Source organism: Myotis daubentonii, chromosome 6, assembly GCF_963259705.1.
Source record: "Myotis daubentonii chromosome 6, mMyoDau2.1, whole genome shotgun sequence".
Classification (NCBI taxonomy): Eukaryota; Metazoa; Chordata; class Mammalia; order Chiroptera; family Vespertilionidae; genus Myotis; species Myotis daubentonii.
The window spans coordinates 93287949-93313571 of record NC_081845.1 but is presented as its reverse complement, the minus strand read 5'-3'; the positions used below and the strand labels follow the sequence as shown (position 1 = coordinate 93313571).

Below are 25623 nucleotides of genomic sequence, written 5' to 3'. Positions count from 1 at the left end.
GATGTATGATATTGTGATCAATAAAAGACTTCCAAGCATAAAATATGTTACATTGAGATTAGATTGTTGAGGGGAAAGAGGAATGGAAATACAAGTATAAGGAGAACAAGAAACAATGTAAAACGTTTTTATTGCTAAAGAAAAGCTTGTTCACGTTATTTTGTAAAAATATATTTTTATTGATTTCAGAGAGAAAGGGAGAGAGAGAGAGAGAAACATCAGTGATGAGAGAGAATCATTGATCAGCTGCCTCCTACATGCCTCCTACTGGGGATATGCCCTTGACCAGAATCAAACCCAGGACCCTTCAGTCCACAGGCTGACACTCTATCCACTGAGCCAAACCAGGTAGGGCTGTTCATGTAATTTTTTAAAAAATATGTTTTTATTGATTTCAGAGAGAGAGAGAGAGAAACATCAATGATGAGAGAGAATCATTGATCGGCTGCCTCCTGCACGCCACATACTGGGAACCAAGCCCACAACACAGGCATGTGCCCTGACCGGGAATTGAACCCGTGACCTCCTGGTTCACAGGCCGACGTTCAACCACCAAGCCAGGCCGGCTGGGTTGTTCATGTTATTTTTTTTTTTTTTAAATATATTTTATTGATTTTTTACAGAAAGGAAGGGAGAGAGATAGTTAGAAACATCGATGAGAGAGAAACATCGATCAGCTGCCTCCTGCACATCTCCTCCTGGGGAGGTGCCCGCAACCCAGGTACATGCCCTTGACCGGAATCGAACCTGGGACCTTTCAGTCCGCAGGCCGACGCTCTATCCACTGAGCCAAACCGGTTTCGGCTGTTCATGTTATTTTTAAGATGAATAATGGTAAGCATCAAATGACTTTGGGATTTGAGTTTTATTCAATATATTTAAACGGGTAACATGGCAGTTTTATATTAAAATGTCAATATTTATTAAGGAGTAGAAATTACATTCTCCCTCTGAAACTATTGTTTTAAATTAATGATGAAAAATATTAGATGTCACCATAAAAATGTGCAAGAAGCTTTACAGTTCCAGTACATTCTTTTAGGAGGCTACTCCCATGAGAGACCTGTGACTAGAAAGGCAGAATGAGGCCTGATGCTTAGAAGCTGGGTAGAGTTTAGACTTGAGCTGGCAAGCCGATCTCTCAGCCTCAGTTTCCTCACCTCTAAATGGGGTCTAGTCCAGGCTTTTGAATATCTATAATGGGACATAGGAAGGCATAGGCAGTGGTTCTCAACCTTCTGGCCCTTTAAATACAGTTCCTCATGTTGTGACCCAACCATAAAATTATTTTCGTTGCTACTTCATCACTGTCATGTTGCTACTGTTATGAATCATCATGTAAATATCTGATATGCAGGATGGTCTTAGGCGACCCCTGTGAAAGGGTCGTTCAACCGCCAAAGGGGTTGCGACCCACAGGTTGAGAACCGCTGGCATAGAGGGTGGGTGTGTGAGATAGGGAAAGAAACATCACCGGATGGCTGAATGCACAGGGACTGGCAGAGGGAGCTCTCAGTGGGAGGGGGGAGAGGGGGAGCCCTCCCTCGGGGGCAGAAGAAAATACTTCCCAGTCTTTTCATTCCAGGGTTAGAAAATAATTCCTCTGTCCTTTCCAACATTCCAGATAAAGCCGAGTGTATCCCATCTCGGACGCTCTCAGAAATACCCATGCCCTCCGGGCCACGCGAGGAGCACAGGCCTTGTGACCCCAGGCCATCCCATTGTGGTTTGTACATAAGGAGATGTGACTGGCTGGAGAGCAAGAAGCTTGTTGCAAACTGTTGCAAGGACGTGCAAGGTGGTTCCTCCTCAGGCACAGTGTCTGCCCGGCCCGGAGAGGTGCCCGCTGGAAGACGCCTCTCTGGCCCCTGCTGTTGGGGGCGTGGGTGGGGAGAGAGAATGCCAAGGAGGCTGACTTCAGGAGGGCCCCCCCTGCTGGCTGCAGCCTGAAATGGCTGTGGAGGAGGTCAGAATCCACCGGTAATTCAAAATGGATCTAGCCAGCTTTCTTGCTCCACGTTTTAGGTTATCACTCATTTACACTGTAATTGGGCACCAGAGCAGGTCTTCAAAGCTGAGACCTCTGGTGGGTCTGGAAAGTGTTGCCGAGGCTTTTCCCAGCTTTTCCCACTTTGAGCTGTGCCTGTGGGCAAATCTAGTCAAAATGAAGATCTGGGGGAGCTCTAGTAGCCTGGGTTTGTGATTCAGGTCACAGGTTAGTAAAAATGGAATTTATCAGAGTATAGAGAAGTTCCTTAAGTAACTGGGGGGATGGGAGAGCCAGTGTGGAGGCTGTCAAGCGAGGAACAATACCAAAGATCATGGCACGGTCCTAAGGCAGACACCCCAGCTGCCGCCGCCTCTAGGTGCAGTCGCTGCTGCTCCTGTGGCTGATGTCAGCAGGGCTGGACTCTGCGCTTACAACTGCTGCTGCTTACAACAGGAAATCAGGCGGAGCCGCTGCTCTGCCACTTACCTGAATGGGTTATTCGTGCTGCCCACAGCCTCAGCCTCCCAGTCTCCAGAGCGTCTGATCGGTGGAGCCTGGTCATGTGGCTATGCCTTAGCTGCAAAGGAGGCTGGAAGCAAATGCCTGACATTTTCAGCCTCTCAAGTGGGAGATCCCCCAAATGTGGGCAGGTGATTCAGAAGTTAGGAGGCCCAAACCAAGGAAAAGCTTGAAGAGGGTGGATAGTCATAAAACGGCACATTCTGAGGCCAGCAATCTGGGTGGCAAAAGGCAAATCACGTTTCCATTATGGAAAAAAAATGCTCAGAATAAAAGTAAAGAAAGATAAAAACTCACACAACCCCACCCAAAGACAACTGCTGATAACATTTTAGTGTGTGCTTCCTTCCAGTTTTTTCTATGCTATTTTCTTATTTTCCAAACGATATACTTATCTATATATGCTATACCTATGATCAGATCCTGCCTTTTGCCCACTGAAAATCAGATCATAACATTTCCCACTTTTTAACCAAATCTTTGTAGGCATCATTTTTTTTTAAAGAAATGTGAGTTTTTTTGTAACTATATTTGAAAATGTTTTTGTTGATTTTATTGGAAAAGAGGAGACAGAGAGAGAGAACCATTGATGTGAAAGAGAAACATCAATTAGTTGTCTCCCACATGACTGGGACCGAGCTGTCTATCTGGGTATGTATCCTTTTAAATATAAAAGTGAAATGAGGTGAAAATGTAGCATCTCAACAGTACTCCCGGCATTTCTTTTAGGGAGAGAACTCTCTTTATTAGGGGAAATAAGCCTGTTAGGGGTACTGAGTGAGATCTTTAGGGCATGAGTGTTGACAGGAAACCTAGCAATAAAGAAATATAGCTAAGCCCTGGCTGGTGTGGCTCAGTTGGTGGAGCATTGGCCTATGCACCAAAAGGTTGCCAGTCCAATTCCCAATAGATGTTTCTCTCTCCTTCTCCCTCTCTCTCTCAAATCAATAAAACCAGCCCAGCCAGAGGAATTTGTTTTTTTCTCTGGAGAGGGTGGGATAAAGAACAGAGAGGAGAAGTAGTGATTTGGGAAAAGGCCAGGTCCTAAGGGGTAAAGGGCCAGTTAGAAAACCTCAGATGGGGAATTGATCATGTTGACAAGACTTAGCTACACCTACTTAAAAGGACGAAGGGCCCTAGCTGGTTTGGCTCAGTGGATAGAGCGTTGGCCTGTTGACTGAAGAGTCCCAGGTTTCATTCCAGTCAAGGGTATGTGCCCAGGTTTTGGGCTCGATTAGGTTGCAGGCTCGATTGGGTTGTCCCGATGTGGGGCATGCAGGAGGCAGTCGATCAACGATTCTTTCTCAACATTGATGTTTCTATCTCTCTCTCCCTCTCCCTTCCTCTCTGAAATCAATTATACACTAGAGGCCCGATGCAAGAAATTCGTGCAAGAGTAGGCCTTCCTTCCCCTGGCTGCCGGCACCGGCTTTCCTCTGGCACCCAGGACCCAGGCTTTCCTCACAGCCCTGGCTTTGTCCGGAAGGATGGAAGGACATCTGGAAGGATGTTCAGTCTAATTAGCATATTACACTTTTATTATTCATATATATATATATATATATATATATACATGAAGAAGGTGTATGTATTATAAAAAGGCAACAAATGTATCAATTTTTTTTTATTTGATTTTAGAGAGAGGAACATCAATTAGCTTGAGGGATAGAACCCGTAACCTGAGTATGTATCCTGACTGGGAATCAAACTCTCCACCTTCTGGTATACTGGATGATGCACCAACCTATTGAGCCACACAGGGCAGGGCCAAATGTATGAATTCTTTTTCTTTTTTAAAAAATAATTATCCATTCATTATTCTTTTTTAAAAAATTCTTTATTGTTTAAAGTATTACATATAATATTACATGTGTCTCCTTTTCCCTCCATTGACCTCTCCCTGGCCACCCCCCAACCCCCAGCACATGCCCTCACCCCCCTAGTGTCTGTGTCCATTGCTTATATGCATGCATAGAAGTCCTTTGGTTGATCTCTTACCCCATCCTCCTCCCCCGCCTTCCCTCTGAAGTTTGACAGTCTGTTTGATGCTTCTCTGTCTCTGGATCTGTTTTTGTTCATCAGTTTATGTTGTTGATTATATTCCACAAATGAGCAAGATCATGTGATATTTATCTTTCTCCGACTGGCTTATTTCGCTTAGCATAATGCTCTTCAGGTCCATCCATGCTGTTGCGAATGGTAAGAGTTCTTTCTTTTTTTAATATATATTTTTATTGATTTCAGAGAGGAAGGGAGAGGGAGAGATGGAAACATCAATGATGAGAGAGAATCATTGATCGGCTGCCCCCTACTGGGGATCAAGCCTGCAACCCAGGCATGTGCCTTTGACTGTAATCGAACCCCGGACCCTTCAGTCCGCAGACCGACGCTCTATCCACTGAGCCAAGCCAGCCAGGGCAAGAGTTCTTTCTTTTTTACAGCAGTGTAGTCTTCCATTCTGTAGATGTACCACTGTTTTTTAACCCATTCATCTGCTGATGGGCACTTAAGCTGTTTCCAAATCTTAGCTATTGTAAATTGTGCTGCTATGAACATAGGGGTGCATATATCCTTTCTGATTGGTGTTTCTGATTTCTTGGGATCTATTCCTAGAAGTGAGATTATTGGGTGAAATGGGAGTTCCATTTTTAATTTTTTGAGGAAACACCATACTGTTTCCACAGTGGCTGCACCCCTACCAGCAGCGCACCAGGGTTCTGTTTTCTCCACAACCTCGCCAGCACTTTGGTTTGTCTATTTGTTGATGACAGCCATTCTGACAGGTGTGAAATGGTACCTCGTCATTTTGATTTGCATATCTAATTACATATTGTTTTTAATCACTATGTGTTTTTAATCACTAATGTGATTAATCACTATGCTTTCATTATGTTCAATTTGTAACAATGAAAATACATCCTGCATATCAGATATTTACATTACGATTCATAACAGCAGCAAAATTACAGTTGTGAAGTAGCAACGAAAATAATTTTATGGTTGGGGGTCACCACAACATGAGGAACTGTATTAAAGGGTCGCGGCATTAGGAAGGTTGAGAACCGCTGATCTAGAGTCTAGAGAGGGAGGAAAGTCCTTTTAGGAAAGTTACAAGCAGCACCATCTCGTCCAGTGGAGTCTGGAGTCTGAAGAGTCGGGTTCTGTTGCTTCCTACAGCAAGTCGCGCACCTTCTCTCCACTGGAGGATGAGGAGGCTAGACCAGATGACCCCTAGTTCCCTCCAGCTTTAAATTCCCTTTAGCGATACATACTTGCTCGACCTGTTTCGCTGGCCTGGAGCTCCCTCCCAGCTCCTCCCTAAGCGGCCGGGTCCGCATCCGACACCAGAGGGCGCTGCAGCGGCCAGAGAGGCGTGAGGTGGGCGGAGTGGCAGGATCAGCGGAGCCTCCAGGAGGCGCCGTGATTGGCTGGCTCGGGCGGAAAGGGGCGGGGGAAGGGGGGGTGAAGCCGAGCTGCGCGGTGACGTCACGCCCGCGGGGGCGGGGCGGGGCGGCGCTGCGTGTGACGCCCGGCCGCGGCGGAGCTGGGATTAATGGGAAAAGTTTTGGCAGGAGCCGGAGGAGCCTGCGGGACGGCGGCGGCGGCGCGAGAGGCGGCCGGGACAGGTCAGTCTGGGTCGGGGAGGCGGGTCGGCACGCGGCGGAGGTAAGCGGCGGGTCCGGGCCGAGGCGGCCCACGCGGCCGGGACGCCAGGCCCGGAGGGGAGTGGGGGCGGGAACAGCAGCCGGGGTCCGGGGACCGAGCCGCCGCCGCCTCCCGACGCTCGGACTCGGGCCGGTCTGCGGTGATCCGTTGCTGCCTGGCGCCCCTGGGACCCAGCTCTTGGGACCCTCACCGCTGTCTGAGCCCAGCTGCAGGCCTCCCCACCCGACTGTGACCCCACTTGGGCCTCGTGGCCCCGTCTCCTCCCGCGTCAGTGTTGGGAGAGCCCGGGCTCAGGCTCGGGTGGTCTCCCGCTCCCCACCCTGACCTCTGACCTTCCTTCGTCTCCTCTCCGGTGTCCCCAGATGCATTGCCCTCTGCCCGGGGTCTCCTTGGGGATCTTCCCTGCCCCGTGCTTATCCTTGTCCCCGGCCTTCGTCCTTCCATCCTTGCTCTCAGTCTTTGCTCTGTTCCATCCCTGTCCCCTCTGTCCCCCGCTGCCTGCCCTTCTCAGTATTGGGGCTCCTCCTCGTCTCCCTCGCGGGGTTACAGGCTTCTTCAGCCCCGGGCTGCTTACCTGTCTGCCTAAGCCCCTCCTGCCCTGGCTCCTCTCAGAGGCCCTGCTTTTGCCCCTCTCTCCCCTTCCCTCCCAGGGCCTTGCCTCTGCCTCAGGGAGAAGCATTAGCTCACACACTACTGTGCTTCCCCCTTGACCTGCAGCTGAGATGGCAGGGGGGTGAGGAGCATTGAATGTCGGAGATAAAGAGCAGGTTATGTCTTCGTGGGAGAATTTACTGGGGTGTTGCATCAGGGATGATGTGCAGTTTGTAGATCGATCTTCTCATCTCAGCTGTAATACTTCTTTATGGGCCTGTTGACTTCCAGGAACCCTTGGGAAGAGACTGGCCGCCGAGTTGGGCGTGCGCCAGGCGTGGCTGGAGGCCTCGTCCAGCTCTTTTCCCCTTCCAGGAAACAGGGCTGCGCGTCTTTCCACTCTGGACGTACTGTACTGAACACATGCACATCGTGATACCCCAGCCCATGGCAGCCCTGACTCCCACCTTCGGACCTGTGGTTCTCAACCTTTTCCCTCTGTGCTGACTCCAGACAGTGTTTTTCCTGTTTGAGTTTTGAACAGATTGCCGCCCGATAGCTCCGGGGCTGGCAGACATCTGTCCCTTTTGCTGGTGATGGCTTGAACCAGCTGCTGCCGTTCCCTCGTGCATCTCTGATCCACGGACTGAGACAGGGCCTCTGATTCCCGTCCCTCACTGAGTGGGTTCTTTGGAAGTTTCTCCCTGCATTTTCCTTGGGAGCTTAATTTCCTGTGGATCCAAGAGGGAAGTGGACACTGAAGTTCTGTTCCCTTTGCCCGGGCGTTACATCAAAGGTCAGGTCACTGTCTGCCCAGGCGGTCTGGGACGGCATTAGTCAGACTGTGGCAAGAGCTTCAGTCGCTTCTAGTCACAGAGACGATTCTGTCTGGGGCCAGAGAGCCCCCCACCTTTGTGGTGTGTCTGGGTATGTAACCTTCTCACCAGGCAGAAAGTTATTTTCAGATGTCTTCCACCTGAACGCCTTTATTTGGAATTGGTAACCCTAGAGAGATCGTCAGGAAGTAACGTACAGGCCCCTGTTTCTGCCCGATCTGGTCTTGGAAGATTCAGAAAGCGTGACCCACTCTCACGTTTAGAAACGAGGGCCTGTTGTTTCACGTGGCTCTAGGTTTCTAGGTCTTCTCTTTTGAGGATCGTGCTCTCTGTCTTTGAGCCAGAATTGGACACAGAATTGGCAACTTTCAGGGGCTTTGGTGGAGAGCCAACTGAACTAGCTAGGCCAGACTTCACGTTTTGGAATCCTCTTGTGCACTGAACTTTTCTGTGAAAGAAATAGGATCCAGGATGGCTGAGCCAGTCCCCTTTGCACTGACCCCTGAGCCCCCTCTTAGGCAGCAGTTGGGGGGATTTGGGCAGAATGGACCAAAAGGGGTCCCTTGTTCTATGAAAACCAGGATTGGAGTGGGTCATTCTAATGAAGTTGAGGTTGTGGGTTTGGCAGTCATTTCATCTAATCTCAGGCTCCCAAGGGTTTTGCCTGACCCTGAGCAGTTGGCTACTCCTCTGTCTTGCTCACCTGCACTCCCCACTGAGGGGGTAGGCGAGAGGCTTGGGAAGAGGTCAAGCCCACTCTTTGTGGAACAGCTTGGGGACCAGCAGCCCTGGCCGATTGCTTCCTGCAGTTTGCTCACGCTGTCGTTTCCTATGTGGGAAGTTACGATTGTCCGTCACCGAGTTCCCATTTAGTGATTTTTGCAGAGCCAGGGGCAGCCTGCCTCTTTCTCAAAGGTGTGAGCAGACAGGCCTCTGACAGTATCTACAGATGGTGTAGCGCCTCGCTTCTGGTTGAATGAACTAAGTATACTGAGCCACTCTTGTTTGGCTGCCTTTCTCCCTGCCTCTCCACCACCACTTTTTCCTTCTCCGGGGGGTGCCTCCGCCCACTGAGGAAGAATTGCCCTTACTCAGCCCGCCACCTCCACCGGTGGTCCCTGAGACCCCTCCCCCGACCTGGTGAGAGGACAGCCCGGGTTGGATGCTGGCCTGGGAAGCTACCAGGCCCCTGCTTTGGGTAGAGGGCAGCTGTCCTGGCTGCCAGGCAAGCTGTCTTCGGGGCCTGCGGATGCTGGCGTGTCCTGGGACTGCAGCTCCTCCCTCTCAGGAGGAGTGGACCGGGCTCTTCCAAAGGCTTCAGCACTGTCCTGTCCCTGAGGCTCCCCTGCCAGGGGGCTTCCGGGCATTGGGAGGCTAATTGTGGGCCCTCCTGGAAATGCCAGGAGCTGCCCTACAGCCCAGCAGTTCCATACGTAGCATCTCCATGGACTTCGTCGGTCCGGCCAGGCTCTTGTTTGTGCCACGTCAGAAGTTCTGTGCGTGATGCCCTTGTCTGTACTGTGTTGTCCCGGATTGCCCAGTGGCTGCTGCTTGTTGATGGTTTGATGTCCTGAGCATGACTCTGTGCCTTTGGATCTAGGGGGAGGAGTTACTTGAAGCAGCTGAGTTACACGGTGTCAGAGGGGAGCTGGGCACTTGCTGGCAGGGAGGAAATGTCCCGTCGCATCAGATTTCAGACATGTGGGTCTTCTCGCTTGGGAGATAGTTCCTGGCCTCATAGCTCAGAGGCTGGTGATTGGGGTGTGACCCCGGTCCTGTCTCCATGGGGCTTTGGTCAAGGAATCAAGCATGACTCAGGGCATCTCCGTTGATGAGTTGTTAACCATCGGAAGTGTTGGGCTCTAGCACCTCCTTCATCTTGCCAGCTCCTTCTGCCCCACCCGGTACAGTCAGCAGAGCCAGTGTCTTCTTACTTGGAAATGAGCAGACTACTTCCAGGATTGGGAAATGCTTGCTACGGAGGCTCAGAATAACAACATCTCAGGGCGGGTGTATGAGGGACAGAGGAGGAGCCCCCTTGCCTTAGGAGCACTCTTTGAGCCCTAGTGTCTATTTTTTTAAAAAAAATATGTTGTTATAGATTTTAGAGAGAGGGGAAGGAAGAAAGAGAAATAGAAACATTGATGAGAAAGAAATACCGGTCGGCTGCCTCCTGCATGCCCCTATTGGGGATCAAGCCCACAACCTGGGCATGTGTCCGTCCTAGTGTTTTATTATAACACAGGAGGCCCGATGCACAAAAAGCCTGCAAGAGTAGGCCTTCTTTCCCCCGGCTGCGTCACCGGCTTCCCTCCCAGCCCTGGCTTCATCCGGAAGGTCATCCAGAAGGACATCTGGTCTAATTAGCATATTACGCTTTTATTATTATAGATATTAGAGCTGCTTTTCTGACTCCGGCACCTCTCAGCTAAAGATGTTGGGTTTCTTTCTATCCTGCAGTGTTGTGTGGTGTTTTGGGCATGTACGTGGTACTCACGCAGTGGCTTCTGCTCACCGACAGATGAGGACAGATGCGTCAAAGAGGTAATCACGTTTTCCTTACCCAGGGGCCTCTAACAGCTGGCACACACACTCAGATACAGGGTCCTGGCTTAGAAGATGAAATAATTTCACTAGGACTGAGTCCCAGATCCCAGGTGCCTGTCATAGCGCCTGGTACTCATCACTTGCATGTAGCAGATGCTTATTAAACAATTATTGAATGACTGTGACTTAACATAGTTTTTTGGGGAGCGTTGAGATTTTCACCTTTACAACCACTAAACATAAACTCCACAAGGACAGGGGCTTATTTTGTTTCCTATTGTGTCTAGGACAGTGTCTGGCATAGAAGATGCTAAATAAATATTTGTTGAGTGAATAAATGCACACACTTTCTCTCTGCCCCTATAGGTGCCAGGCCACAAAGATGGTGTTCATCATTCTCTTTCATTTGTGCATTAAACATTTTGGAGTGTCTACTACGTGCCAGGCACAGTACCGGCATTGGGAAAGGATGATAGTAAAAAAACAGAATCAATCCCTGTCTCATGGGTCGATATTTGCTGGCATATATGAGAGCTGGGCATAATACACAGAATTGTATATGGTGTTCCATCTCTGCCGGGGTGGTGGGTCCTTACCAGAGTCTGAACAATGCTCTGGGCTTCCCATTGCTGTTTCCCTGTTCTCTGGATGTCTGGCAGGTTTTATAAATTCTCTGAGGGGAGCTCCAGGGAATTCGATGTTCATTGTCCCAGCTCTTTGGGAGGCTGGGCTGTGATGGGGTCCCTGCTGGGGGCCAGGGGTAACATGGGGCTCCTGTCTGATTTGTTTTAATCTCCAGGTTTTAATGGTTCCAGTAGCTGTTTATGAGCTTCACTTCCCTTTCCCTGCCTTTAACACCCAGCGGGTTTTCCTGTTGCCAAACAGGGTGCTGAGCCCATGTGTCTGTCTTTTTGTGGGGGTCAGGTTGTTTGTGGATCTTGCAGGAAGGCCCTCAGGCAGGGGCCACTCCTGTTCTCAAACCCACACCAAGTCCTTTCCTCTGAAGGAAATGGGAAGGAGGAAGGAGGGGGTGGGGGAGGCCTCTGAGATTCCCTGGGAAGGGTTGAAGTAGGAGTTCCCCTGAGCAGGAAGAGCTACTGAGTTGAGTTGATTTGCTTTATCATTTGTTTCAGCAGCAGCTAGCCATAGTGGCAGTAGCATACTTGTCCATGGGTCAATTGTCCAGTTCATCCCTGAGCTGTGTGCTCCCAGCCTCAGCTAAAATTTTTCCTTTTCAGTCTCCCCTGGCAAAGGTAAGCCTATAGCTTTAGCAGATTTTTTTTAGTGTTAATCTACAAAACTGGTGTTGTCATCTTAGTCTTTCCTCTCTGAGGCACTTTTGTGGGCCAAGAGCTGTGACAGACGTTTCACACATGGTCTCACGCCCCAGGTGTGTGGAACCTGTTGGGGAGAGAAGATGTATGCACACAAAGATGTTTAAGAAATTAGGGAGCTGGTGGGTTCTGAGAACATGCGCTCATGGGTACTCACTGAGAGGAGCAAGTCACCCTGAGGACTGGCTTTGTCCTTGAAGAAGCTGAGTGCGGATTGCACTTTGAAAAAAAGTTGGTTTATTTTGTAGTCAGCTTTAGAATATTGTTAAACAGTGGTTCTCAAGCTTTTTGGTCTTGAAACCCTTTTACATTCTTTTTTTTTTTTTTTTCCTTTTACGTTCTTAAGATTTATTAAGGGCCCCAAGAACTCTTGTTTATTACCAAGCTAAAAATGAAAACTTAGGAATTTCTAAGAATTACTAATTTATTAAGTCATTTACTATAATAATAATAATAATAATAATAATAAAACCCATTACATTGTTCACAGATGAAAATTTTAATGAAAAATAGCTCTTTTTTAAAACAAAAAAGTTGTGAGGAGTGACACAGTTTTCCATTTTTGCTAATCTCTTAATGCCTAATCTAACTGAAGGCAGCTATGTTTTTATAAGTGCTTCTGTGTCCAATCTCTTAAAATATGTCTTATTTGAAGGATATGAAAAAAAATCTGTTTTTTTTTTCATATAGATACATAGTTGAGAATGAGAAGGTTATTTTAATATATTTTGCAGTAATTGTGGCTATTCGATGCGATAACAAAACTTGACAAGTGGTAGGATAATCTTAAAGGTTAGTCGTAATGTGGAGTCTAAAACCTTATTGACAAACTTTTAAAAAAATACACATTTTTATTGATTTCACAGAAAAAGGGAGAAGGAGAGAGAGAGATAGAAACATCAATGATGAGAGAGAATCATCAATCGCTGCCTCCTGCATGTCCCCTACTGGGGATGGAGCCCGAAACCTGGGCATGTGCCCCGACCGGGAATCGAACCGTGACCTCCTGGTGCATAGGTCGATGCTCAACCACTGAGCCACACCAGCCGGTCATCAACAAACTTTTTATGCTTTGTGACATTAAGCCTGCGGACTGAAGGGTCCCTGGCTCAATTCCAGTCAAGGGCACATGCCTGGGTTGCGGGCTTAATTCCCAGTAGGGGGCGTGTAGGAGGCAGCCGATAAATTATTCACTCTCATCATTGATGTTTCTATCTCTCTTCCTCTCTGAAATCAATAATCTATCTATCGATATATATTTTTAAGTCTTCAAGTATTGAGAAACTGTCAACCTCAAAGTAGTGGATGCAGGTTTTCTATAATTTGAATTTCTCATGAAAGCTTGATTTTTATCATTGGTAATATACTGTCAGGTTTTTTTCTTGAAGTGACTGTGTCACTTCATTTATTTTCAAGAAAAACTTGGTTGAATACCCAAGTCTAATTTATTACATATATATATTTTTTTGTTAATCCTCACCTGAGAATATTTTTTTCATTGATTTTGAGAGAGAGAGAGAGTGGAAGGGGAGGAGAGACAGAGAGAGAGAACCATTGATGTGAGAGAGACACTTGGACTGGTTGCCTCCCACATACACCCCGACCAGGGCCGAGGATCAAACCTGCAGCCGAGGTACATGCCCTTGACCGGAATCAAACCTGTGACCCATGGGTGGAAGCTCTAACCACTGAGCAAGCTGGCCAGGGCTAAGTAATTATAATTTGTTCATCTTTTCTTTCAAGTAAAAATTGTGTTTCATGAGAAAAGTGCCTGGTTTAGCTTGCAACTCAAACAGTCACACAACTGCTTTTTCATATAATTCCTATTTTGTTACACAGAATATTTAAAAGATGTGCACTTAAGGGTCAAGATTTAATAAGTTAGTTTTTAGTGGTTCATCTAGGACAGTGGTCGGCAAACTGCAGCTCAAGAAACTGCGGCTCGTGAGCCACATATGGCTCTTTGGCCCCTCGAGTGTGGCTCTTCCACAAAATACCGGCTCTTCCACAAAATACCAACTTCTGCGCATGGGTCACGAAGTTTTTGTACGTGCGCACCTGCACGTGGTATTTTGTGGACGAGCCACACTCAAGGGGCCAAAGAGCTGCATGTGGCTCGTGAGCTGCAGTTTGCCGACCACGGATCTAGGACATTCCTAAGTGAAATTGGCACTTTATTATCTTTTTAAAAATTATGTTCTTATTGTTTTTAGAGAGACAGGAAGGGAAAGTGAGAGAGAAATATTGATGTTTGAAAAAGACATCAGTTGGCTGCCTACTGCATGCCCCCTACTGGGGTATCGAGCCCTGACTGGGAATGGAAGTGGAGACTTCTTGGTGCAGGAGATGACACTTAACCAACTGAGCCAGGACGGTACTTGGTTATCTTTAACGATTCTGTATGTTGGGTCGGCTCAGCCGGGTGGCCTTCACTTGGGGACTCTCCTTTGCTGTAGTCGAATGGAGGCTGGGCAGGAGTCATCTAAAGGCTCAGCCGGGCTGGACTTCCCCACTTGCTCACCCACATGGCTGGCGCTTGAGGCTGGCTGTTCACTAGAGTGCCTCCATGTGGGCTCTCCACGTGCCTTGGGCTTCTCACAGCATGGCAGCTGGACTCTGAGCAGAAACATCCCGAGATTGAGTGTACTGAGAGGTCCAGGCATAAATGGTAAGGTCTCTTATGACCTCGCTTTAGCAGTCACACAATGTCACTTACTCTGTACTTTCTTAATCACAGGACCAGTTCAGATTCAAGGAGGGGACTACACATGGTTTGAATGACAAGAGGCATGGTGCATTGGGAGTGAGAAAGGCCTTCTTAGAGACCAGCATCTTTTATGTGAGATAACCTAGCCGGTATCTGAATACTTTTGGGAGAAAAGTGCTTCTTCTCATGATTTCCATTCCTGGAAACCATTGGGAAATTTCTAGTAGGTTGATAGAAGCTGTTGAATGCCAGGTGAAGGAATTTGCACTTTATGTTCTTTGGGCAGTGGGTAGCCATTGGTGTTTTTGTTGTTGTTTTTAATATATTTTATTGATTTTTTACAGAGAGGAAGGGAGAGGGATAGAGAGTTAGAAACATCGATGAGAGAGAAACATCGATCAGCTGCCTCCTGCACACCCCCTACTGGGGATGTGCCCGCAACCAAGGTACATGCCCTTGACCGGAATCGAACCTGGGACCCTTCAGTCTGCAGGCCAATGCTCTATCCACTGAGCCAAACCGGATAGGGCTGTTTTTGTTTTTGTTTTTAATCCTCACCTGAGGATATGTTTATTGGAGAGAGAGGGAGAGAGAGAGAGAGAGAGAGAGAGAGAGAGAGAGAGAGAGAGAGAGAGAGGTGGGGGGGAGAAACATCATGGAAACATCAATCTGAGAGAGGAACATCAATGGGTCGCTTCCCATACATGCCCCATTCAGGATTAAACTTGCAACCTAGGTATGTGCCCGGATCGGGAATCAAATCCGCAATGTATGGGATAACGCTCCAGCCAACTGAGCCACCTGGCTGGGCAGCTGTTGGTGGTTTTGAAGCAAGGAGTGATTGTGTGAATGTTGCAAAAAGGCGGATTGAATGGGGGAAAAATGGAGGTAAATAGATTGGGTAGGAGACTACTGCAGTAATTTAAATGTTAGGGAATTCTTCCTCGTGTTAAATTTGAGTTTCTCTGGTTGCTGTTAAAATTACTGATTTTGATCTATCTGCCACATAGATTAAGTACCCAGAGCACGGGTGGAGTAGCACCCCCACCCCACCCCACCCCACCCCACCCCACCCCACCCCACCGCTGTTATTTAGGAATGTTGATACACTGGAAAGATTTCAGGGTTCACAAAAGTTGAGGCAACTGTCCCTGGCCAGTGTGGCTTAGTTGTTTGAAAGTTTCTTGTGCGCCTGAAGGTGACGGGTTTGATTCCTGGTCAGGTCACATACCCAGGTTGTGGGTTCAGGGTACATATGGGATTGATGTTTTTCTCTCACATCAATGTCTGTCTGTCTGTCTCTCTCTCTGTAAAATCAATAAAAACAGCCCGCCTGGAGGTCACGGTTTGATTCCTGGTCAGGGCATGTGCCCGGGTTGTAAGCTCCATCCCCAATGTGGGGCGTGCAGGAGTCAGCTGATCAATGATACACTCTCATCACTGATGTTTCTGTCTCTCTCCCTCTCCCTTCTCTGAAATCAATAAAAGTATTTTAAAAATAAATAAATACAATAAAAACATATTCTTGGGTGAGGATTAAAAAAATTTAGGTTTTATTGTCACGGTACATTAAAAAGTTAATCATTATTTATTTATTTATTTTTAAATATGTTTTTATGGATTTCAGAGAGAGGAAGGGAGAGGGAGGGAGAGCTAGAAACATCAATGATGAGAGAGAATCATTGACCGGCTGCCTCCTGCACGCCCCCTACTGGGGATCGAGCCTGCAACCTGGGCATGTGTGGTGACTGGGAATTGAACTGTGACTTCCTGGTTTATGGGTTGATGCTCAACCATTGAGCCACACTGGCCGGGCATCATGATTTATTAAAGGCCAAGCAGGAAATGTCAAACTTCATGTAACACTACTAACAGTGCTTCAATTACACTTCAGTTTCAGTATCATAGACCAATAGGAAGTGAGAAGAAAGGGGGACAAATTAGAGAGTGGTAGAGAGAAAGACAAAGCGGGGGAGTTAGGAGTGGAAAACGGAAAATGAATTCGGAGGACAAGCTTGGAGGAACTGCTTGAGACAGAGAGGAGGCTCCGTGTGGACTATGTTAGCAGAGCTGGCTCCTGTGTTCCCTGTGGCCCTGGCCTCTGGGTGTGGGCACCTCCTGTCCTTGGCCTGTCTCTAGCTCTTTCTGTCTGTGAAGAGGCCACGGGAAGGGCTGGTGTGGATTTGGCGTCGGGCAGACCTGGGTGACTCTTAGCTCCCATGGGTGGAATTACGGCTTCCTGAGGAAAATGCACCTCGGTAAGTGCTGTTCACCCCCTGCCTGCCGAGCTCAGTTCTGAAGTGGACTCGGAGAAGCGCCTTTCTCAACCAGTTTCTCCCCAGTGTGCTGGCCGTGGCACCAGGAGCCCAGCCTCTGACGGGGAGTCTTCACCTTCTGGTAAACAGTGTTGGCGTCGGGCCGTGCAGTGCGGCGCCCTCCTTTCCCTTTCCAGCCCTGCGTTCAGAGCCTACCTTCCACCCGCCGTGCTGTCATCACAGGGCTCTCCCGAGACCATTCCCACCTTCTCCACAGCCAACAGCGGCCCGGCTCTGGAGGGGTCTCTCATGCGGAGGCACTGAGGGGAGAGGTCCTGGTGGCGTGGGAACACCACCTGGGCTTAAGTTCATTTCTGCATTATTAATTTAAAATAGATTTTCATTGCTTTTGTTTGTAATCTGCTCTGATTCCTTGATCCTTATCTTATTACTGCTTTGGCACTTTCCTCATCTAGGAGTTGTGACTTCAGAGGCAGAGTCATTGGCTTGGACGGTAATAAAGGCCAAATTCACTCTCTCAACAGCGGCACTCGCCAAGCAGCCTGAATACACAGTGTGGGGCCCACTCTCCTCACAGACAGACCACCCCCGAATTTGCCAGAACCCAGAGCTCTACTCATCACTCCCTTTTCCAAACAAGCAAGCATGGCGTGCTTTTCCTCAGTTTCCCTTAATTGCCTAAAACATTTCCTTATTCATAACTCCACTTTCATTGCCTCCAGTTCCATTTCCTCTGTCTCAGGCTTTCTCAGCCCCAGCACTATAGACATTTTGGGCTGGTAATTCTTTGTTGTGCGGGCTTTCTGTGTATTATAGGATGTGTAGCATCACCCCTGGCTTCTACCCACTAGATGCCAATACCCCCCTTCCATCCTCACCCCCAGTGGTGTTAGCATCACTCCTGGCTTCTACCCACTAGATGCCAGTACCCCCTCTACCTCCACCCCCAGGGGTGAAAACCAAGACTGTTTCCAGACATTGCCACATGTCCCCTAGGAGGCAAAAACACCTCTGGCTGAGAAACACTGCTCTGTTATTTCCCCACTAAATATTTCTGGCCAGCTGGGTCCACTGGTGAACATATCAATAAAACCAATAAGATAAGCATATAGTTCTTATATTGGAAATTTACTCTAGTCAGAGCCACTTCACTGAGGGTTTTGAGTTGGAATGAAATTGTTTGCAATGAGCAGCATGTTCCAACTTAGTAAGAGACCGTATAATGGCTACACCACAGAGGCATAGTGTCCTGGAGTAGTAGTATTTCTCCAGGTCTTTTTTTCTTTTTTTAATATATTTTTACTGATTTCAGAGAGAAGGAGATAGAGAGATAGAAACATCAATGATGATAGAGAATCATTGATTGGCTGCCTCCTGCACACCCCCTACTGGGGATAGAGCCCGAAACCCAGGCATGTGCCCTGATCGGCATGATGCTCAACCACTGAGCCACGCCAGAGGGCCCCAGGTCTTTTCACGTCTGGGCTGAAGTCCCTTTCCTGTAGCTCCCAGTGTGTCATGTAGAGCAGAGTGGGTAAGGTGGCATATGAACGGTCATGAACCTGCCAGTTCCTGGTGTCAGACATCACCAGCTGATCTGGGACTCTATCACCGCCGTCTTCCTCCAAACCCAGACAGGTTCTCAGAGCCCTCCAATCAGGCGGTTATCATGAGAGAGCTTACCTGCCAGCCCGGATCTCAAACTTGTTTGTCTGACCCACATGATTTTGTGTTTTGGGGGTTGTTTTTGGCGCTTTCCCTCCTATAAAAGCCTTCCTGATGGTTTCCCCTTGACCCTCAGCAGGTGCATCCTGAGATGAACTCCTGAGTGGTCCTTTCCCAAAGGGGGGGGCTTCAGGTCAAAGAAGAGAAAACCACCCTCTCTCCTGAGGAGTCCTCCGAGGGCCAATGCTCAGTTTCATGAAATGAATTCCTTACCCCTTAGGATTACACCCCCTGTTGTCACTGTAACAAATGACCACAGACTTGTGGCTTAAAACAAAACATTTATTCTTCTACAGTTCTGGAGGTCAGAAGTCCAAAATCCGTTTCACCGGGCCAAAACCAAGGTAATTGGCAGCACAGCAGCACCAATAGCCAAAGAAAGACCCTGGCCCAGGGTGCTCCATGACGCCTCATCTGGCTTTTGTCATGTGGACCCGAGGTCTGAACTGTGTTTCTTCCAAACTCTTGGAGTCTCTTTCATGGTGGTAGACTGGGTAACGGCCCCCAGAGATATCCAGGCTGCAACCCCTGGGACTGTAGATGCTACCTTCTGTGGCAAAATGGACTTGGCAGATGCTATTAAGTTAAGGATCTTGAGATGAGGAGATGATCCTGGGTTATTTGAATGGGCCGTAAGTGCAGTCACAAGTGTCTTTTTAAGAGGAAAGCAAAGGAAGCATTGATGCAGAAGAAGGCGGTGTGACTGCTACAGCGAGATGCTACCCCGCTGGCCCTGAAGATGGAGGAAGAGGCTGAGGAATGCAAGGAATGCAGCTCTAGAAGCTGGAAAAGGCCAGGAACGAAGGCTCCCCTAGAATCTCCGGAGGACGTGTAGCCCTGCCAACCTTGGTTTTGACCCAGTGAAACTGATTTTGGACTTCTGACCTCAAGAACTGTAGGAGAATAAATTCATGTTTTAAGCCACAGTCTGTGGTAATTAGTTTCAGTGGCAACAGGAAACTCCCACAGGGTCATCCAGCTCCAGGGACCTGGCTAACCCTTGTTCTTCTCTATAACAATCTTAGGAGCATCCCTTTCACGGCCGTTTGAGATCTAAGTCCAGCCTCTTCCCAGAAATATTAGACAATATGCTCTCAGGGGAGTCTTAGTGACTACTTGGGGGCAGGAGAGAAGGCCTACTCTCTGGAGTAGCTGATCATTGCTTTTGGAACTCACCCCACACGTTCAGTTTAGTCAGTAATAAAGGGCTTCTTTCAGACTGGAGGATCCAGGATCGGTTTAATCCTGACTCTCATTTCACCTTCTCTTCTTCCTTCCCTTCATTCAGCAGGTATATGGGAAACCTTCTGTGTGCTAGGCACTGTTCTAGGCACTGGGGATGAGGGAGTGAACAAAGATAAAAATATTTCCTGCTCTGCCCTAACCGGTTTGGCTCAGTGGATAGAGCATCAGCCTGCGGACTGAAGGGTCCCAGGTTCGATTCCAGTCAAGGACATGTACCTGGGTTGCGGGCACATCTCCAGTAGGGGGTGTGCAAGAGGCAGCTGATCGATGTTTCTCTCTCATTGATGTTTCTAACTCTATCCCTCTCCCTTCCTCTCTGTAAAAAATCAATAAAATATATTTAAAAAAAATTTCCTGCTCTGATGATAGTTGTGATGGGGGCAGGGGAGAGAGCCAGCATTAAGTAAATAACATGTCAGGTGATAAATGCTGTTATCGAAAAATAAAGCAGGAAATAGGTAGTGGAAGCTTTATTTTTTAAATTATTTTGTTGTTACTCTTCATGTAAGGATATTTTTTTCATTGATTTTTAGAGAGAGTGAAAGGGAGACAGAAGTAGGGGGTGGGGGAAGAAACATGGACGTGAGACACACTGATTGGTTGCCTCCTGCATGCACCCCAACTGGGGCTGGGGATTGAACCTGTAACCCAGGTACATGCCCTTAACTGGGAAACAAACCCTTTGGTGTGGGGGCCGGTGTTCTAACCTTTGAGCATACCAGCCAGGATGGTAGTGGCAGCTTTAAATAGAGGGCTGGGGACAGTCTCACTGAGAAGGTAATATTTGAGTTGAAAGAGGAGACGGCCATGTGTGGGAAGAATCTTACAGACAGAGGGAAAGCAAGTACAAAGGCCCTGAGAAGGAACATGGCTGGTGTGTTTGAGGAATAGCCAGGGGGCCAGTGTTGCTCAAGTGGTGAGAGGGAGGAAGAGATGAGGCCGGAGATGTGATTGGGGCCACTCTATAGTGCCAGGGCCAGGGCCTGAAATACTATAAAATCTCTTATTTCACATAGCGCTTTGTCTCATCCTTCCTTCCTCCCTCCCTTCTCACACCACCTCTTGGCCTTTATGCCTGTGTTCCTCAGTTCCTTTCTGTAGATTATTTGTCACATCATACCTAGGGAATGTTAGCAGGTAAACATAATCAACTTAAAATATTAGAAGGGGTGGAGCAACCGTCTCTTTGTGACGAATAAAGGCAGTGGTGGTCTGGGGCTGCGCCCTCGAAATGCGGGCTGACCGCTCTCACAGGCACTTCTGCGGTAGTTTCACTATCACTGTCCTCAGCCCCAAGCCTGCCGCTTCTCTCCACTTCACCCCTCCTGTCTACTCAGAAGGGAGAATCTGAAATGCCTTCTTAACAGCCCCTCTCCTCCCAGCCTTGTCTCCCGGAGCAGCACCGCAGCCTGCCCTCTTCCCCGTTACTCAGCTCAGGTGCCCGGGGCTGCCAGAGAAAGAGACGGAGCACACGAGCTGGTGCCACGGCACAGCCATGGTCATCAGCTGGGTCCTCAGCACCCCCCCCCCCCCCCCCATGTTCCTGAGCCACTCCTCGTTCTGAACCTCAGGACAGTGTTGCTTGGGTTTCTAAGAATCAGATCCGAAAAGGTCAAGGAAGCCCAGCGTGAAAAGTCATTCCCTGCACAGTGTCCTCGTGACAGTTCTGCTGCTCTGGCAGCTTTCCACAACGACAGCCTATCAGTCGGCTGTGCGGAGCTGTGTTGTCCTCTGGGGGCCAGGTACAGATGGTCTCTACAGACTAAATCCTCTGTCCCTGTGTCCCCAATTTTATCTCTACAGACTAAACCCCCCATGCCTGTATCCCCGATTTTATAGTCCTAGGCGGCTCCTCCCAGAACCCACTTTTTAAAATATATATGTCTTTATTGATTTTAGAGAGGAAGGGAAAGAGAGAGAGAGATAGAAATAGCAATAATGAGATAAAATCATCGATCAGCTACCTCCTACACCCCACACCGGGGGTTGAGCCTTAAACCCAGGCATATGCCTTGACCGGAAATCGAACCGTGACCTCCTGGTTCATGGGTCAACACTCAACCACTGAGCCATGCCGCCTGGGCCAGAACTCACTTTTACTAATGGATTGTTATTGAAAAAAATAAAAAAATCTTTGGTAATAAACAAATTGAAAACTAAAAATTTTTTGATCATAAAAAATGACCAGGAGAATCACTGGTTATTCCCAAACTGCAGAATGCACCCAGTCAAAACTGTCAGGCCAGTCCTGTTTATACCGTTACAGTGTCTGATTCCTATGACTGTGTTTTCGGCATCTTAATGCCCCAGCGTATTTAACACATCTACTTACAATTTGCCTTTCATGTCCTTGCAGTGTGTCACCTTTTAGAAAAATATTTAGTCTGTTTTCTGGCCCATTCCCTGACCCAGTGTGTATATCTGCTCTCAGACCAAAGCCTGCCTCGGTCCCCTGCAAGCCTAGGGTAACCCTGTCTCCTCCCACTTAGCAGGACCATCTATTTTTGATTCACTTTCATACCCCCACCCTGGGCATGTCTTGCATAACCAAGGATTACATACTCTCATGAGCTGGTTCCAGCGCTCCCAGCGCCTCTGCCCATAGCCTTCTTCCTCCCAGTGGACTGCAGCCTGAACCTTGCCCTCCTTTCTGCTTTCTGCTTCTGTCATGAGAAAGAACTGGTTCATCCATCTGATGTTCTCTGAGTCAGACCTTGTTGAGTCTCAAGGGAACAGCTTGCAATGCACGGTCATGTCCTCTGTCCTGATAGGTGTTCATCAGCTGTGATCAGAGGTCATCTCCCTAGAAATTGGTTCCTTAATGGGCAGGTGCCTTGTGCAGAGATGCTCACCAAACACTTGTTGGATGGAATGGTGACTGGATGGCCAGCCTAAATGGCCTTTTCCTACAGAGTGGTCCTGGCACTAGCCTACACCGGAGCCCTGTCAGAAGTCATTTCATGGGGCAATAGTTGTATATCTCTAGAAGGAAACTAAAGCTGACTGTTCACTCATGGACCCTTTCTCAGTTGTTGCCCCTCCCTTTGGTTGAAGCCCGCTAGAGACAACTGGGATTTTGGGTCTTTACAGTCTTTCCCAGTTGCCTCCTCCTCTGCCCTTTCTCCACTGCAGGCCTGGTAAGTCTCCCTTCTCACATCTCTGCTCGGGCACCTACCATGGCACATTATGGTGGGGTTATTGCCTACATTCCAGGTCCTGCTATTGGGCTGTGAGTTCTCCAAGAGCTGGACTCACCTGTGTCTAATCCCCTTTCCATTCCTACAGAAGCCAGTAGATACCCAGTAGCCAAGTAGAAGATGGCTCTCACGTGTTGAATGCACTGTGCTAATCATTTTACATTACCTTGTTTTAAAGTTGCCAAAAGCTGGACAGCTAATAAGTGGCAGAGCTGGGATTTGAACCCAGGTGATTACAGCAGTGCCTTTAATCACCACATGCAGGGCCTCCGACAGAGGACTGGCTGGCTGAATCTAATTCTTCCATTTCGGAAAATACCTGCTAGACTGGCCAGACTGGAGTTGGCTTCAGGGAACACTCCCTGCTTTCCAGCATCGCTGTCTCGCTGCTCACTGAGCAGAATCAAAACGTTGGCAGGCTTTGGGTCCCCTGCAGCGCCTCATTCCAGGTCAGTGGACAGAGGAGCCCCTGAGAATGGCTGTGCTTAGTGGCTGCCTGGGTCTGCTCCAAGGCAGTGAACAGCCTTCCAGAACACAGAAATAACCAGCTAACTGGTGGGCTACTCATGTCAGGTGGGAAGGATGCATAGGAGAAAAAACTGCTCCAAGTAATTAATTAACCTGCTTTCAGTCTGATGAAGGGAGAAGAGAGAGAAGCTGGCCCAGATGTGCACACACAGAGAGAAGGGAGGAAGGGAAAGTGCCCTTATTCAGATTCTCCCTTGGGCCAGTCATTCTCCAATGGGAGAGCTTCCTCACCCTCACACCCGCCTGCAAGATGTGGGTATTGGTGCTATTCCCACTTGGCAGCAGTGGAGGGATAGGTAGGCTCAGAGAGGTTCAGTAGCTTGCTGACGTCACACAGCTGACAGAATGGAGCTGGGGTTTGAGCCCTTTGGAGCCCCTCTTCTCAGTTCCGTAACTCTGCTGTTCCTGTTCATGGTACCTTGGCCTGGGCTTTGCAGCCAAGTGCAAATGTGTACAAGTATGCCTCCCAGGCTGTGAGCAGAGGCTGAAGGGGACCTGTCCTGCTCAAACTCAGGCCCGTCCTAGACGGTAGGACTCACTGGCTCAAACCAGCAGTGGCATTTCGCTTGGTTCCCTTGCCCCTTGTCATCCTGGTTTATTTTTGGAGAGCTATATTTATTTCTGCTCCCCCTTCCTGGCTGGAGGCAGAGGTTGAGGTGCAGGGAATCAGAAGAGCCGGCATAGATGGCATCTCAGCGGTGGCCTTGGTTGAGCTCTGGGGACTGTGCCCACCTGCTTCAGGCTAGCAGTAGGCCAGGACATCCTGGCCAGAGGGACGAGGCACTCCTCATGTCTTGGCTTCTCAGAAAGGAATGAGCTTTTCCCCGGAGCCGAACAGGAAGCCACAGGTGGCACTCTGCATTTCCAGCTCGCTGGCTGTTTCTGATTATATGGGCTTTGAGGGAATGCAGAGGGGCAGTGGTTAAGAGCCAGACTGCGTGGGACTAAGTTCTGCCTCTGCTAGGCTTTATTCCTCGATGGCTTCCTCATCTGTAAAATGGGGGGCGAGGGGGAGTAACTGCAGACCCTACTGCTCAGGGATGACTTGAGGATTAGACGAGCTCATACATGAAGGCACCGAGGAGGCAGTCAGTGAGTGTTGGTGGCTTTATTGTTAGCATATCTCTGGACCCGGGTACCCAGCACCATAGACGGTGCCAGTAAATGTTGGTGGGACTGAACAGAACTTCAAGACTGTTTGTCTTTCTCTGTATCTGAATGTTGGCTGGAGTGGGTGTTGACTCCGGGCAGTGATGGCCTTCAGAACTCAACCCCACAGGGTCATTCCCATGGTAGCTGCTGCTGTAGCTCTGGAAGAGGCAGCAGGGTGAGGAGTCTTCCAGCCTGAGGTGTCAGTAGTCCCCAAGCCCTGTTTTTGCTCTTGTATCTTTCTGAGGCTCTGACTGCTGGATGTGGGCTCTGAGGCGGTCGGAGCCATGTCCCATGGGAGCAGACACTGCCAGGTGGTTCTGGGTGGTTGGGCCTGAGGTTTTGGAGGAAGGGCTTGCCACTGACAGGCTGTTTATATAACTAATAGTGAGAGGCGCTTTTGGAAACTTGTATTGGGGGACTTAGAAATCAATGGCCACCAATGGCCAGGATTGTGGGAATATGGGAAACTGCCTCTTTCAGGATGTGGCGCTGACACTTGGGCATAAGAGTTTACATGTGTGTGATTTTTAATTTATTTTAAAATGTTTTAATTATTATAAATAATGCTTATTCATTATAGACAATTAGAAAATACAGGTAAGCACTGAAAAGAAAAGAAAAGTTACACATAACCATGCCATCTATAAGTGATGCATTAAATTTTGGTCTGTGTTCTTTCAGATTTTATCATGATTGTGTATATTTTTTTTTCTTTCAAAAATGGGATATTGTTTAACATTCAGTTTTGTGACTTGCTTTTCCCATTTTTAGGTGGTTTTATTAGGTCTCTGTTCTCTGACCTTCCCTTTGTGAGTGAGCAAAGGAAGGCATTTTGCTCAAAGGGTGGCATTTGAGCCCAGCCAGTGTGTCTCAGTGGTTGAGCATCAACCCATGAATCAGGAGGTCATGGTTTGATTCCTGGTCAGGCACATGCCTGGATTATGGTCTCGATCCCCAAGAGGGGGTGTGTAGGAGGCAGACGATCAATGATTCTCTCTCATCATTGATGTTTCTCTCTCTCCCTCTCCCTTTCTCTCTCTGAAATCAATAATAATAAAAAAATATTTTTAAAAGGGGGCATTTGGAAAGAGCCCGCTGGTTGTTGGTTGGTAATTGCTTAAGGGTGGAGGGCAGAGAGGTATGTGGAGTCTGTCTCTGCCTCTCCCAGTCCATGTTTCTTCCTGTCCCCTTCCTCCTACCCCAGTCTGGTATCCCTACCCACTCTCGCTATCTTCCTTCAATGCAAACCTGGAAAAGGATACCACCTCCAGTCAGAAAGCATCTTTCCATAGCTTTTAGGGAGAAGCCTC

At 48.4% G+C, this 25623-nt stretch overlaps 1 protein-coding gene across 3 annotated transcripts in view; it reads left to right on the top strand.

Annotated features, from left to right (window-relative positions):
* Window positions 1-5999: 5999 nt before the first annotated feature.
* PPARD (peroxisome proliferator activated receptor delta) overlaps window positions 6000-25623 on the top strand; it is a 79978-nt gene continuing 60354 nt past the window's right edge. The window contains exons 1-2 of one of the 3 annotated variants that reach the window (XM_059701892.1): window positions 6000-6135; window positions 10063-10146. The gene's annotated coding sequence lies outside the window, so the exon portion shown is untranslated. Of the gene's footprint in view, window positions 6176-10062; window positions 10147-25623 lie in introns of all 3 variants that reach the window. The other 2 variants (XM_059701893.1, XM_059701894.1) reach the window with 2 other exon arrangements.